Raw genomic sequence first — 12411 nt, 5'->3', positions numbered from 1 at the left:
TGTTTACTTGTGGATCTTGAGGGGTTTGATTTGAAAATTAGGACTTGTTGAAGTGATGCTTTTTGACACCTGAGCCATGGGGTCAGCCGTAGTTCGGTTGTTAGTGGTTATTTTCCAGTCAGACGACCAGGGGTTTGATTTCTATGTCTTGACATGTCTTTAGGCAACAATGCAAAATATGACCCCACTATGCGCATCGGTGTGTGATTGTGAAGAGTAACGTGCTGCATAGATGTAGCGTGGATTAAAATATATATAGTAAAAAAATTCTGCATTTGTGATGGTGTAAATGACAATCTTACTTTAAAGGACCCATTTAGAAGGAGAAATCACTTTATATCTTAAGAGTATATATTTAGGAATCTGAGGTCACTACTAACTCAAAAACACATTACTGACCTTGTGTTTTCAGCTTCCTTAAGTTGAAAATGTGACATCAATGAGCTGTTTCAATGTGCAGGGAAACTTGTCACTTTATAAGGTTATCCAGCCTCTTTTCTTGTTATCTGTGCCTAGCTTCAGATGAGGAGAAGGAGAAGAAGAAAAATTAAACTCTTGTTGCTTTTTGCTACTCTAATAACATAAAATCTCATTAGTTCTATAGTTCACTCAGAGATAAAATGAGCCAGTAATGCTCTACGAGTAAATTTTTTGTATGTTTTATATTCCAATATGAAAATCTGACTTCTAATTAGCGTATTGTAATGTAGAAGTTGAAAGTTAGAAATTCTGATTTTCAATCTGTCATTCAACATACGAGTCCTGACAAACTTATGCTTAAAATAGCAGGTATTCTATCAGCTGTTGATGTTCCAACTGCATCAAGGGAAATAAATATGAGAATAAAAGTGCTGTACCTTTCAGTTTGGTCTGAGCTCTGAGTGTTTATCGTATGTTCTCTCATTATTTAGCACTACTCATCCCAAAAGTAAAGTTATTTTGACCAAAGATTGTCGGACGTTTAACTAACGCCTCAAGAAATGATATCAGCTTGTGAAAAAGGGTCAACTGTGTCTCCCTTAAAGTGTGATGTAAAACCCAGATAGGCGAAGAGTCACTATGCAAGTGTGGAACATTTACTTTTCTTTAAATCAAGTAAGAATTTGTCATAGACCCCAACCGTGGATGTAAAGGGGGATTCTTTGTTGGCAGAGACGTACATTTCTGGTTATCTGTGAGATAGGCTCTTAACCCATTCACAACAGTTACAAGAGAAACTCTTCAAGCTAGGTCAGATTAATGGTGCGAAGCCGTTAAGCTGTGAAACACCAAATCAGCTGTAGAGTGAGTGCAAGTTAGTAAGAAGTGGTACATTTGTGCAGTTTGTTGCCTGCTCTGTTACCGTTTGATGGTCTGACTGTGCACACAATAGTTGATACTATATCAGCAAAGGCCACCGGGAACAGACTAGTCATTTTCACACACTTTCACATTAATTTATTTTATCTTATTTTTTTCCACCCACCGGGTCACATACCATCACCGGGTGAGACAGTGTAAGATCCTGTAAGGAAATATTCTGGAGCATTTACTGCCTCTGTGCAAGTGAGCATGTGTGTCTTGGTGATACTTTGTCCTTTCTGCTCGCCCCCAGCTATTGTAGATACCAGTGGCGGCTGCTGACTTTTAAAACAGGGGAAGCCCATATTACGCGTTCAGGGTTGTAGTGGCTCGTGCCATCCCAAAGCAGAAGATAGCAAAGTTAAAAATAATTAGTTATAACATAGCTGTGTCTAGTATGACAAGTATGCCCAGCAAATACACAGAAAGAAGGTATAGACTTTGAAAATTCAAGTCGATTTAGCCAATGATGATCTAGAATTGTAGAAAAAAACTTGACTCTCCCGCCCCCTCCCAGCCCTCGGCTCGAAAGCCTGGCTGTTAGTGGGGGCTTCGTAACATGATTTCCTCAGTGAACGGCGGCGATTTCAGAACAAATCACTTCATTAAGCTACAGGACAACATGTTGTAGTTATGAAAGTAAATGCAGTATTGGGCATATCTTGTGTTTTGTGAATAACTGTTTTATCGTCAATTTAACAGATGTAGCAATTTCGCCAGAGAATGGGAGAGGCTGTCCGGCTTCCCATGTTGTCTCTAAATAGCCCCGGCTGGTAGATACGTACAATATATACAATATTCATATCACCAGAATAAGAAAAATAATCTTTTATTCTCACATGTTTAATTTCTGCATCACATGCTGCCTACTGCACTCTCTAGATGTTTCCCCGCCCCCTCTCTCATGCATTTCCATTCGGGAGGGCGCTTCTCCAGCAGAAAGCCTCCTGGTGTGTGATGTGCTTATGTGAACAGCCACTATGGAAAAAAGTTGTCAGTGCTTAGTCCTCCTCTTGTTGCTGTCGTTATCATTGCAAGCTTTTTAGTTTTTATATATATATATATATATATATACTATAGATTTCTCACATCTTTTTAATTCTGTGTTTTTCTTCTAAGGGGCGTGTATTACAATGTGTTTTATGACAGTTAAGTCTTGATACTGTATCCATTTAACTATACTGTGCCATGTTAACACAAAGTGTTGAGACCTCAGCTATTTTCATCATGCTGGCAAAAGCACAATTGGAAGTGTTTAAATGACTCCTTAACAGACTTACATTTGGAAAAGCTAGTTACAGTTCTCACATGAAAGATTTATAATCTTTACCACAGCAGGGAGCTTAAAACGGTTATCTTTTCCTTTAACACATTAGGATGAAAAGTGTGTGTGGGTGTGTGTACTTGTGTACCTATCTAACAGTGGACTTCGGCGTCGTTACACATTCACCAACAGTGGACCATGGAGCCAACAGGGGTCATTTTTTAGGTCCACTGTTGGACATGCTTTAAATCATGTTAAAATCATGTGAAAAACCATCTGGTGAAGTTTGATCACTTTAGCCAAGAGGGGACCTAAATGTGTGTGTGTGTTAAATTTGATGTTCAGTTGTCCCCCTACAGGCTGGAGCAGGGATTTCAACGACCCATTCACACACGTCGCTTTTTAACGACTTGCAGCCACAGCAGCCTTTCAGACTGTAGAGAGGCTGTAGAACAGGCTACTTAGTGAACAAACCAGTACCTTGAAACATATTGTTATTTTTTGAAACAAGATATAAAGGTACAGTTTTCGTAAGTCGTAAGTTTTAAGCTCAACACTGTATTAGGTATAATAGAAATTTAAAAAGTTTAAAAACTTGAACTCCCAGAATAAAATTAGAAATAAAATGGTCAGCATTAGAACATTTCTTTTGAATTTTCATTTTACACAAATTTTTTAAAATCTTAAATCTTTTTAAAAGCATGTGATTTCAATCATTTTTATGTACTTGCATCCTAAATCTGTATGAGGATGTATTGAATTAATTGTTATGTATTACAGGAAAAGGTCCACACTTGGTTTATATGGAATGACAGGGGTCCACTGTTGGCTGGTAAATAATGACACAAGTTCCCACTGAGTTAGCATGGAGCGACATACACACTCCAGCATGTATGAATAAGAAATAAATAAGAAAAACTGATAGTTCTTAAGAGAAAATTCTCATCTAATTCAATACAGACATTTCCAATAAAGAGGCACCGCTAATATTATCATTGCAGATTTTTTTTTTTTAATGTGGGGATGTACTATGAAAACTCAATAGCAACCTAGGACGATATAGTGTGCAATCATCAAAAAGTTACTGATATTAACATATTGCCACAAAGCGGGGAGTCATCAATTTGTCTGAAATACGAGCAATAACAGGGTTCCCGCGGGGTCTTAAAAAGTCTTAAAAGCATTGAATTTATGAATTTGGAAATAATACCTTAAAAAGACTTGAAAAAGTCTTGAATTTTGATATTTGGGTCTTAAAATTTGTGCAGTAACTTCTCCGTATCGCATTCTCCTCAAACGTTTCATTTGTCAACTAGGCTACTATTATTTTGAAAAGCCTAAATAACGTAGCCTAAATGAAGAGTGGCGGAACCAATCATTGAGAACGCAACGCTGCCGCTTCCGCTCCGCCCCGGGTCCGATCACATTGCTACAGCACTGACACAGACCACAGCAACAAGCCAAACAGAAGCGTGAAAAATCAAGGCAAACCTCAGCAGAAAACAAGAAAGTTTAACTTACGCCGTCATGTTGTTTTTTAACATTTGTTTGCTTTCCTTGCTTCCCATCTCTTGCTGGGATTATGGGGAAATGTAAATGTAATGAAGCGTGGCGCGAGAAAGAATCATTTTGTCACTGGTTAAAACCAGTGGACAATAATTTATACGAGGCTTTTTGCACAGTGTGCAAAAAGAGGATTCAGCTTGGTACTATGGGCTTGAAGGCTTTAGAGTCTCACGCCAAGTCCTCCAAGCAAATGAATAATATCGAAGCGAAGGATCAAACTCCTTCCATCGCCGGGGTGTTTCAACCGGCCAACGCTAGCCAGTTAGCTATTAATGTATCTGAGCTAGCAGATAACGTTAACCAGCCAACTGCTAGTACAGCCCCTCAAGTTACGACCGTCACCGCAACTAGAGTAGATCTGCGAACAGCTTTTGGGTCCACACCAACCATGAAAGCAGAGGTGTTGTGGACTCCTAACACAATCGCCAAACACCATTCATATAATGGAAACGAGGGTATTTCAGAGTTGTTTAAATGCATGTTCCCCGATTCCTACATCGCTGCCACAATTACTTGTGGTCCCGACAAAACAGCGTACATAGCCAAGTTTGGTTTAGCTGTGTATATTAAAGAGGAACTGGTGTCCAAGGTAAACAAATCACCGTTCGTTCTTATGTTCGATGAGAGCCTCAACGAAACGACAAATTTTTTTAGTTGATTTTCATTATTTATAGTTCTCTCTACTCCCCACATCTGCGTCGCGAGACCCTTTTCACGGGGGCACGTGCCCCCCTGTAGATCTGAGGTGCCCCGGTATCAGTGACATGCACAGGAGAAAAAAAATAACATAGGCAAATATGATTTCATGTTTCAACATGATTTTCTGTATAATTCGTCATTTTGATTGAAGTTTCCAAAAATAAAGTCTTCAGAGTCAATCATTCAGATTCACCAGACACCTGGAGATTTAGGCAAAAGGGAGGGGCGCGGGCGTTGCGGGGTTAAGCAGCACGCTTCACTAGAAAAAAAAAAAAAAAAAACAAGCGCGCACACGACCGGGCGGCAGAGACACTGTGGGAGTAGAGTGACTGCCCTGACTGCCTGGAAAGGTGAGCTTGAAATGTGTACACAGTGCCTAGGCTACAAGACATGATCACAATCAACTTCTCTCGAATCCAATGTCGAGTTTAGGACGTTTAGTGACCATAAATAATCTGACAGCCAGCTACTGTTTAGGTAGCAAAAAAAAAACACCGACAGCCAGCTAGCTTGCAGTCAACGTTTTACATGGCTCAGGTTGTTTTGTGGTAGGCTACCAAACTAAGTTACAGGCAGCTGATGACATTTCGTTTTATCAAGCAAGATGAATGATGGAAATAAAGCACAGTTCGAATTATTCACCTGCATGTTGTGTTAAAATGCAGACAATTCGAAATGCCCACAGAAAAGAGGGAGAGACAACTTAAGGAGGCAGCTAATTTAGCTGCCTCCTTAAAGATGCACTGAAACGAATGTTCATCTATCATTCAAATGAAATTTTTGTCTTTTTCTAAAACCATCAATCCAACTTGAACTAAATTTTCCGGGCATAACTTGTTAAAACGGCCATTTAAAAGTGTGAATTATGTGGCCTTTGGTGCGAAATTGGCCACGTGACCGTGACGTCATAGGGTTGACTCCCTTATTTGCTAGTATGGCTGGCTGTGAAAATAACATACATTTGATGGACCTATATCTCATAAAGGAACCAAAATTCTGATACAAACATCAGCAGGTCGAAAGAACACACCTCTAACATTATGTGGAAAAACTTTCGTTGAATTTAAGCCACACAAATCGATTTAATATCTATATTGAAGAGGCTCTCTGCACCTCCCGTATGGGTAATGGAAATTAAAGAAAGTTACCATTTTCGGCACAGGATCGGCGGCACAAAACAGCCATCGCTCCTACTACACGCTGATTATTATTAAGATGTTATCAATCAAATGACACAATAGTGTATGTTTGCTGTGGTAAACTGGAAAAGATTTGAACATGCCGGTTTCGCAGATATGGCATTCTGCTGCGCTGTCTTTGACACGTCGAAACCTAACGAAGGGGCACTTTGAAATCCAGCCACTTAAAAAAAAACGTATGTGATAATAACATGGTTTTAATATAAGCTTAATAAACAATGGCGTGGATTAACGGGTCGGAGATCCTCCAGTGCGCGGCCCCGTCTGCGGATCCTCACGGGTCGGCGGCAGGGAGATGGGCACCCGGCCTCGGCACGACTGACAGCAGCCATCGGTAGGACTGATCCACGGAGCCTCGGATGTCGTAGCCGGCGCAATCACCGGAGAGACCAGACAGCAATTCTAGCTGGATATGTGTGTAGACCGAAGAGCAAAGCGAGCAGTTCCCTGCTGCTTCCGAGCAGCAAACACCGTAACAGGTGCAGCTATCGGCAGGCAGCAGCACGCTGTGATACGATCCACCGTGCTCTCAGCCAATAGCAGTGGTCGACACTTGCCTCTCAGAAGCGAACAGTAAGCGAACATTATTATATATAAAAAAAACAAGTCCAGTAATGTCCGATCTGGAAATTTCAGACTCACCTGTCTTCGCGCCCGAGCAGTAGTTCGAGCAGGGACAGTCTCCGTCGGCACACCAGGTCCAGCGATGTCAATAGTTGGAACAGCTTCAGCTAAAAGACGTCTCCTATTCCCAACCATTCCCGCGATCTCCACATTTTTAGTGAAACAGTTGTGATGGAAATGTACGGAGCACAACACGGATGTTGAGGACACTTCAAAATCACGACGATGCCTCCGTACAAACTGTATCCACCGTGCTCTCGTCTTTGCCTTCTCCTTGTCAGCCTCAGTTCCAGTAGTTTTTGGTTTGGGAAACATGTGTAGAGAGATCCCTTCAGTGAAGCTGCTATTTTTGCAACTAACACCATTTGGCCCTCCAGCAACACAATATTTTCTGCCGTGCTTTGATGTCTTAGCCATAGACGCCGCCATTACAGTTAGACTACGAGAACTTCTGTGTCAACCCTATGACGTCACGCATTAAAAAAAGAATTCGCACAAAAAGACAAAATGTGGCTCCTTTTGAGCCCGTTTTAACATGACTTCCCGGATAAATTATTATCCAGACAATATCTCATTTTAATCGCAAGGCTTGGAACCTTTAGAATCAGCAGCAAAAACTGTGAAATTCCAACAATTAAAATTCGTTTCATAAGCACTTTAAGTTGTAGTCCACTGTTGCTGTGGAGCAACAGTGGACTTGAAAAGTGCTTGATTAATATCGCTCACCGTCTGGAAAACCTATCCATAAAGTTGTCTTTGATGATAAATGGGAGCAGTGTAAACAGGAGATGTGGGGTATGTAAATTAGTTTGTGAAAACCAGGCTTAGAAACCAGTGTGGGCAAGAACGGCTGTCCGACCTCCTTCAAAGAAATAACTGCAAAAAATTTTTGCGTGCTCGCATCATATTTCTGTGCCCCTGTTGTGCCCCTGTATACTATTGGGTCAGCTGACGCCCCTGACTCCCCATATTCCCAGCATGGAATAAGTAGCTAGCTAACATAACCAATGTTAAAAAACAACTTAACTGTGTCAGTTAAACTTTTTTGTGGTCTGCTGAAATTTTCTTTGATTTTTCACACCTCTGTTTGGCTTGTTGTCTGTGTCTGTGCTGTGGTGTTGTAGCGTTTACTACTACTATGCTGCAATGTTTCATCAATGCTTTACACAGTCCACACTTTCATTTGTTTGAGAAATAAATGAACAAATTTAAAAAAAAAAAAAAAGGTTTTCTTTGCCGGTAGGTATTTTTTTTTTTATAAATGGTCTTAAAAAGGTCTTAAAAAGACTTAAATTTGACTTGAAGAAACCTGTAGGAACCCTGAATAAGTCATCTGTAAGATAGATTAATCTTACTAATTCCTATGTTAAACTACGGCAGCACACATTTCTACAGTCTATTAACTTTTCACCCCACTGGCGTTTTATATCTTATATCTTGTATATGGCCTGATGGCTCGAAGCCACAAAAAGTTACTCAGTGGCCACCTTAGCCCTTGTGGGGGGGGCACCATCATCGAACTTGTACTTTTTAAAAGCATGTGATTTCAATCATTTTTATGTACTTGCATCCTAAATCTGTATGAGGATGTATTTAGTTAATTGTTATGCATTACAGGAAAAGGTTTGTTACACTGGTTTATATGGAATGACAGGGGTCCACTGTTGGCTGGTAAATAATGACACAAGTTCCCACTGAGTTAGCATGGAGCGACATACACACTCCAGCATGTATGAATAAGAAATAAATAAGAAAAACTGATAGTTCTTAAGAGAAAATTCTCATCTAATTCAATACAGTGTGTGTGTGTGTGTGTGTGTGTGGTGCTTCTAGTTAAGCTACAACTGCTAAAGGCTCGTGTATACTTCGCAGCAGTGTGTCGCAGTGAGCTTGTCGCAGACACGACGCAGTTATTTTTGATTTATGCCTTGAAGCGCTGTCTGCGCTATGTTAATCCCACGCCACAACGCAAGTGGGACAATCACGAACAAGCTAGGATTGTGGGTGTCACGGTTACGGAGGTCATTCAACAACAATGGCGACTGGACGAATGCGCACTTTGATTGAGATGCAGCTGATCGATCTAGAAATAGAAGAAATATTGCTACTACTGGAGCTGGCAGAGGCGAAAGAATCGTCGCGGTTAGCACGGTTAGCGTCAGCCGGTTAGCAAACCGGAAATAGGCATAGTGTAGAGCGGATGTAGAGTTGACCAATCAGAGGCCTCCTTTCTCTCCTCCCTGCGGCGATGTCGGCGGTGAGTTACAATTTTGAGGAGGTGCACCAGAGTGTCTGCGTAGTGTCTGCGTTAACTGCGACACACGCAGACGACCTGGTTTCCGAGTATAAATCAGGCTTAACAGTGTATTTAGCCAGTGTGGTCTAAATAAATTAACTACTAAGGATTAACCTTAAGTGGTTTCCACAAAGATTGACTATGGTAGAATTTGAAGCATGATCAAATCAAATTTATTTATATAGCACATTTCATGTACAAACAATTCAAAGTGCTTTACATAAAATAAAAGCATTGCAGCAGGGAGTGGAAGAAGCATTAAAATACATAAAGATAAAAATATAAATATTCAATAATATAAAGAGAAACAAATAAAATAATTTAAATTAATTTAAAAACAAGCAACAGTCTAGATAAGTTAAAAGATAGCGTGCAGATTTCATGCATAGACACATGAGAACAGAAATGTTTTTAACCATTAGAATATTACTAGAATATTACTGGGCATGTATTGTTGTAATGTTTTAAATACTTGAACGCAGTTTTTCTAGAGAATATAATTGTTTTGTATATGGGATTATTCTTCATCGACTCTTTTGGGCTTTCACATGCGCGAGCCTACAACCAGCCGGTGAGTTACATGCTGTTTATAAAGTTGTTTTGTAACGTCCCCATGCCAGTAATGTGAGAACCATGCATATGGTTTTGATGGTAAGGCTTGTGACTTTATTGTCGGATGGGTTATAAAGTGGTGTGACGTTTCTGCAGTGTGCAAGTTGTTGTTTTACGTGGAAGGGTTAGCGCTTGCCCCTTAGCCACCACGTATTAGCCTCGCATGACAGGGTGTGCGGACAGAGCGATCTTCACACAGGGAGCGCAGATACGCATCTCTCTGTGTCCTACTAGCAGTATTTGACAACCTCTAGCAATGGAAACACGCTTCAAATGCCCCGGAGTTCCGCTTTAAGACAGTACGACAGCTCTTTTTTTTCAGAAAGAGATTTATTTATTTTTTTTTAATTAGGCTGCTTTATCTTTCATCTGGCATCATTCAATTTAAATACTTGCTTTCCGATTTGAGTCGGCCAGACAGGCTTTATGTCTGACTCTTTAAAGTACTTTGTTTTATCATCGTCTCACAGATGGACTTTCTCATTAATGTAGGCACACTTCTTTTATTTAAAAAAATGTTACAAACATTATTGGTCAAGCCATGTTAAAGCCCTTTACTTCCTTTCAGATGCGTTATATTCCTGAAATCAGATTTTCAGTCAGACTTTCATGCATCCTCCCTCTTTGTCTTTGTTAAAATCATTTGGTTGATTAATTGTTCACACTATGGTTATAACCGTAGCTTATAAAGTCACACTGTAACATAAATTCTATTGTATCCTAACAGTAGGTTAACAGCACCTACATGGCTGTACTTCAGTCTCTGAATAGATTTATATTATGAAAAACCAGCTGGTTATTGGTTCCATTGTACCAGAATCATTATATTTGAAATTTGTGTACCAACCCTGAGCTCCTTGGTTGACACCTGGTGTGTGGAATTAGGTCTGGCATTTCAGCTCTGTTTGTTCTCCTCTTCTGTATACAGTCTGTCCATGTGTGTGCATGTCTGTCAGTGTCTCTGAGTATCTCCACACATTGTGTCCACAGAGAGTGATCTGCTAGTGTGAAGCAGTTAAATGTCACGCATTCAGCTGCTGAGACGGAGAGGGGGGCGGTGATGGATGTGAAAGTTACATGACATGAGGCAGGAGGGTTAAGATAGATGGATAGAGAATCTTGTGGAGGGATGGGAAAAGAGATTTCAAGATGTAGAGTGTGTAACAAAACTAAGACGACAAGGAAGGGAAGGCAGGACGACACATACACCCGTTGACTTCTGTTTACATCTTTTTACAATTGTTGGTACATTTCAGTGAGTATTGGACTATGAAAACACTTTAGGATTTTTGAACAGATTTTTCCACAAGAGACTTTTTGGTCCAATTGCATCGCTCCACTTCCTAGAGATAAATGCCTGCGTTAATAACGCCACCCATAAACAGCAGCTGTGGGCATGTATAAAAAATTAATTTTTCTGCATGCTGAAACAATTTAATATTGGCAGCTGCAGCAAAAGATTCACTTGGTATTTAGTGTCAAGTGTGGGAATTGATTAAATCTATTCTGTCTGAAGCTCCTACTAACGATGAAATGACTAAAAGAACACATGCAGTTCTGCTTTAACAGAGACCACTCACTTTGTTTGTTTTAAGGTTTTGGTTCAGTCCTTGTTCTCAGAGTTTCATGGTGAACTATTGAGACAAAAAGATTAATAAAAGCTGGCTGATAGATCTTATGAAAACCTGTCAGAAATGGAGGAAAAGACCCCCTAGCTCATAGAACAATTGCCTTAATATTCTGTCTTGTTTTGGAGAGACCTAAAGATGTATTGATATGAATCTGTGTAGGTGAGACAGTTCAGTTTACACTTGAAGGAGTTTGTTTCCACCTGCAGGGGTGAAGGTGTATAAAGTGACTCCTCCTTATTGCAGCCCCCTGTGTTTGTGAGTCGGTGGCAACGTTGGATAAAACTCTGATCCCATCCAGGGAAGCCCTTTTGTTCTAGATATGCGCGACCCTCGCAAAATGTGGTCACTGATCTTTTTGACCTCAGCAATTGTTATTGGTGTTGATAAATCAACTTAAGAGATTTCAAGCTCAATATTCATGTTGCAGACACATTTTGGAGGTCACAGACAAATTGGCCAGATCTGAGGTAAATCAGCATTCAACCAGTAGTCACCAGTTTCTTTGACACTTCAAAGACATGAGGCTTGTGGACATATCCCGAACTCAACCAAAATGTTAACTCTTTCGGTGCCATTGACGTCTATAGACGTCAATTTAAAAAAAAAACGCTGACTGCCAAAGACGTCTATAGACGTCAATTGCGTTTAACGGAGCGGGCTGGGGGACAATCTAGCGGAGTTTGTCACTAAATCTTAGGCTTGTAAACACTAAACAGAGATTATACTGGCAAAATTACCCGCAAGGTGGCAGCAGTGCCACTTTGCACAAAAAAAGAAAAAGCGTGTTTTCTCCGTTTTTTGGGTCAAACAGCTGTTTTTGGTGAAACCAACCTATGTTCTACTGTCTATTACTAAAGGACTGAAAATGGTAAAAACTTTTTTTTCCTGATGAAAGAAGAGAGTCTACTCTTTCGTTTGGTAATTTCGGTGTGTACATAGTCATAAGACACACTTTTCTGTGGGTCTTGGAAAATCAGTCAAAATACTGTAAAACACTTGGCAGTATGGCTCTCTCTTCACTGAAAATGGCTGGCAGCCAATGAGTTAAGCATGCAAAATATTTGGTCTTAATGAACTGCCAGTGGGGAGCTACAACCAATGAAAGTGCAGGACATGTGGTGAGGAGGCCCATGAGAGGGAAACCAGAAAACATACAAGCATTACAGAGAACATGTTGAA

The 12411-nt window shown here is 40.3% G+C and overlaps 1 protein-coding gene across 1 annotated transcript in view; it reads left to right on the top strand.

Moving 5' to 3' along the window:
* Positions 1 to 12411, top strand: part of pcxb (pyruvate carboxylase b) — a 305729-nt gene that overhangs the window by 151380 nt on the left and 141938 nt on the right. The window lies entirely within an intron of this gene.

This window comes from Odontesthes bonariensis, chromosome 19, assembly GCF_027942865.1.
Source record: "Odontesthes bonariensis isolate fOdoBon6 chromosome 19, fOdoBon6.hap1, whole genome shotgun sequence".
NCBI classification, from domain to species: domain Eukaryota; kingdom Metazoa; phylum Chordata; class Actinopteri; order Atheriniformes; family Atherinopsidae; genus Odontesthes; species Odontesthes bonariensis.
This window is presented reverse-complemented; position numbering and strand designations above follow the sequence as displayed.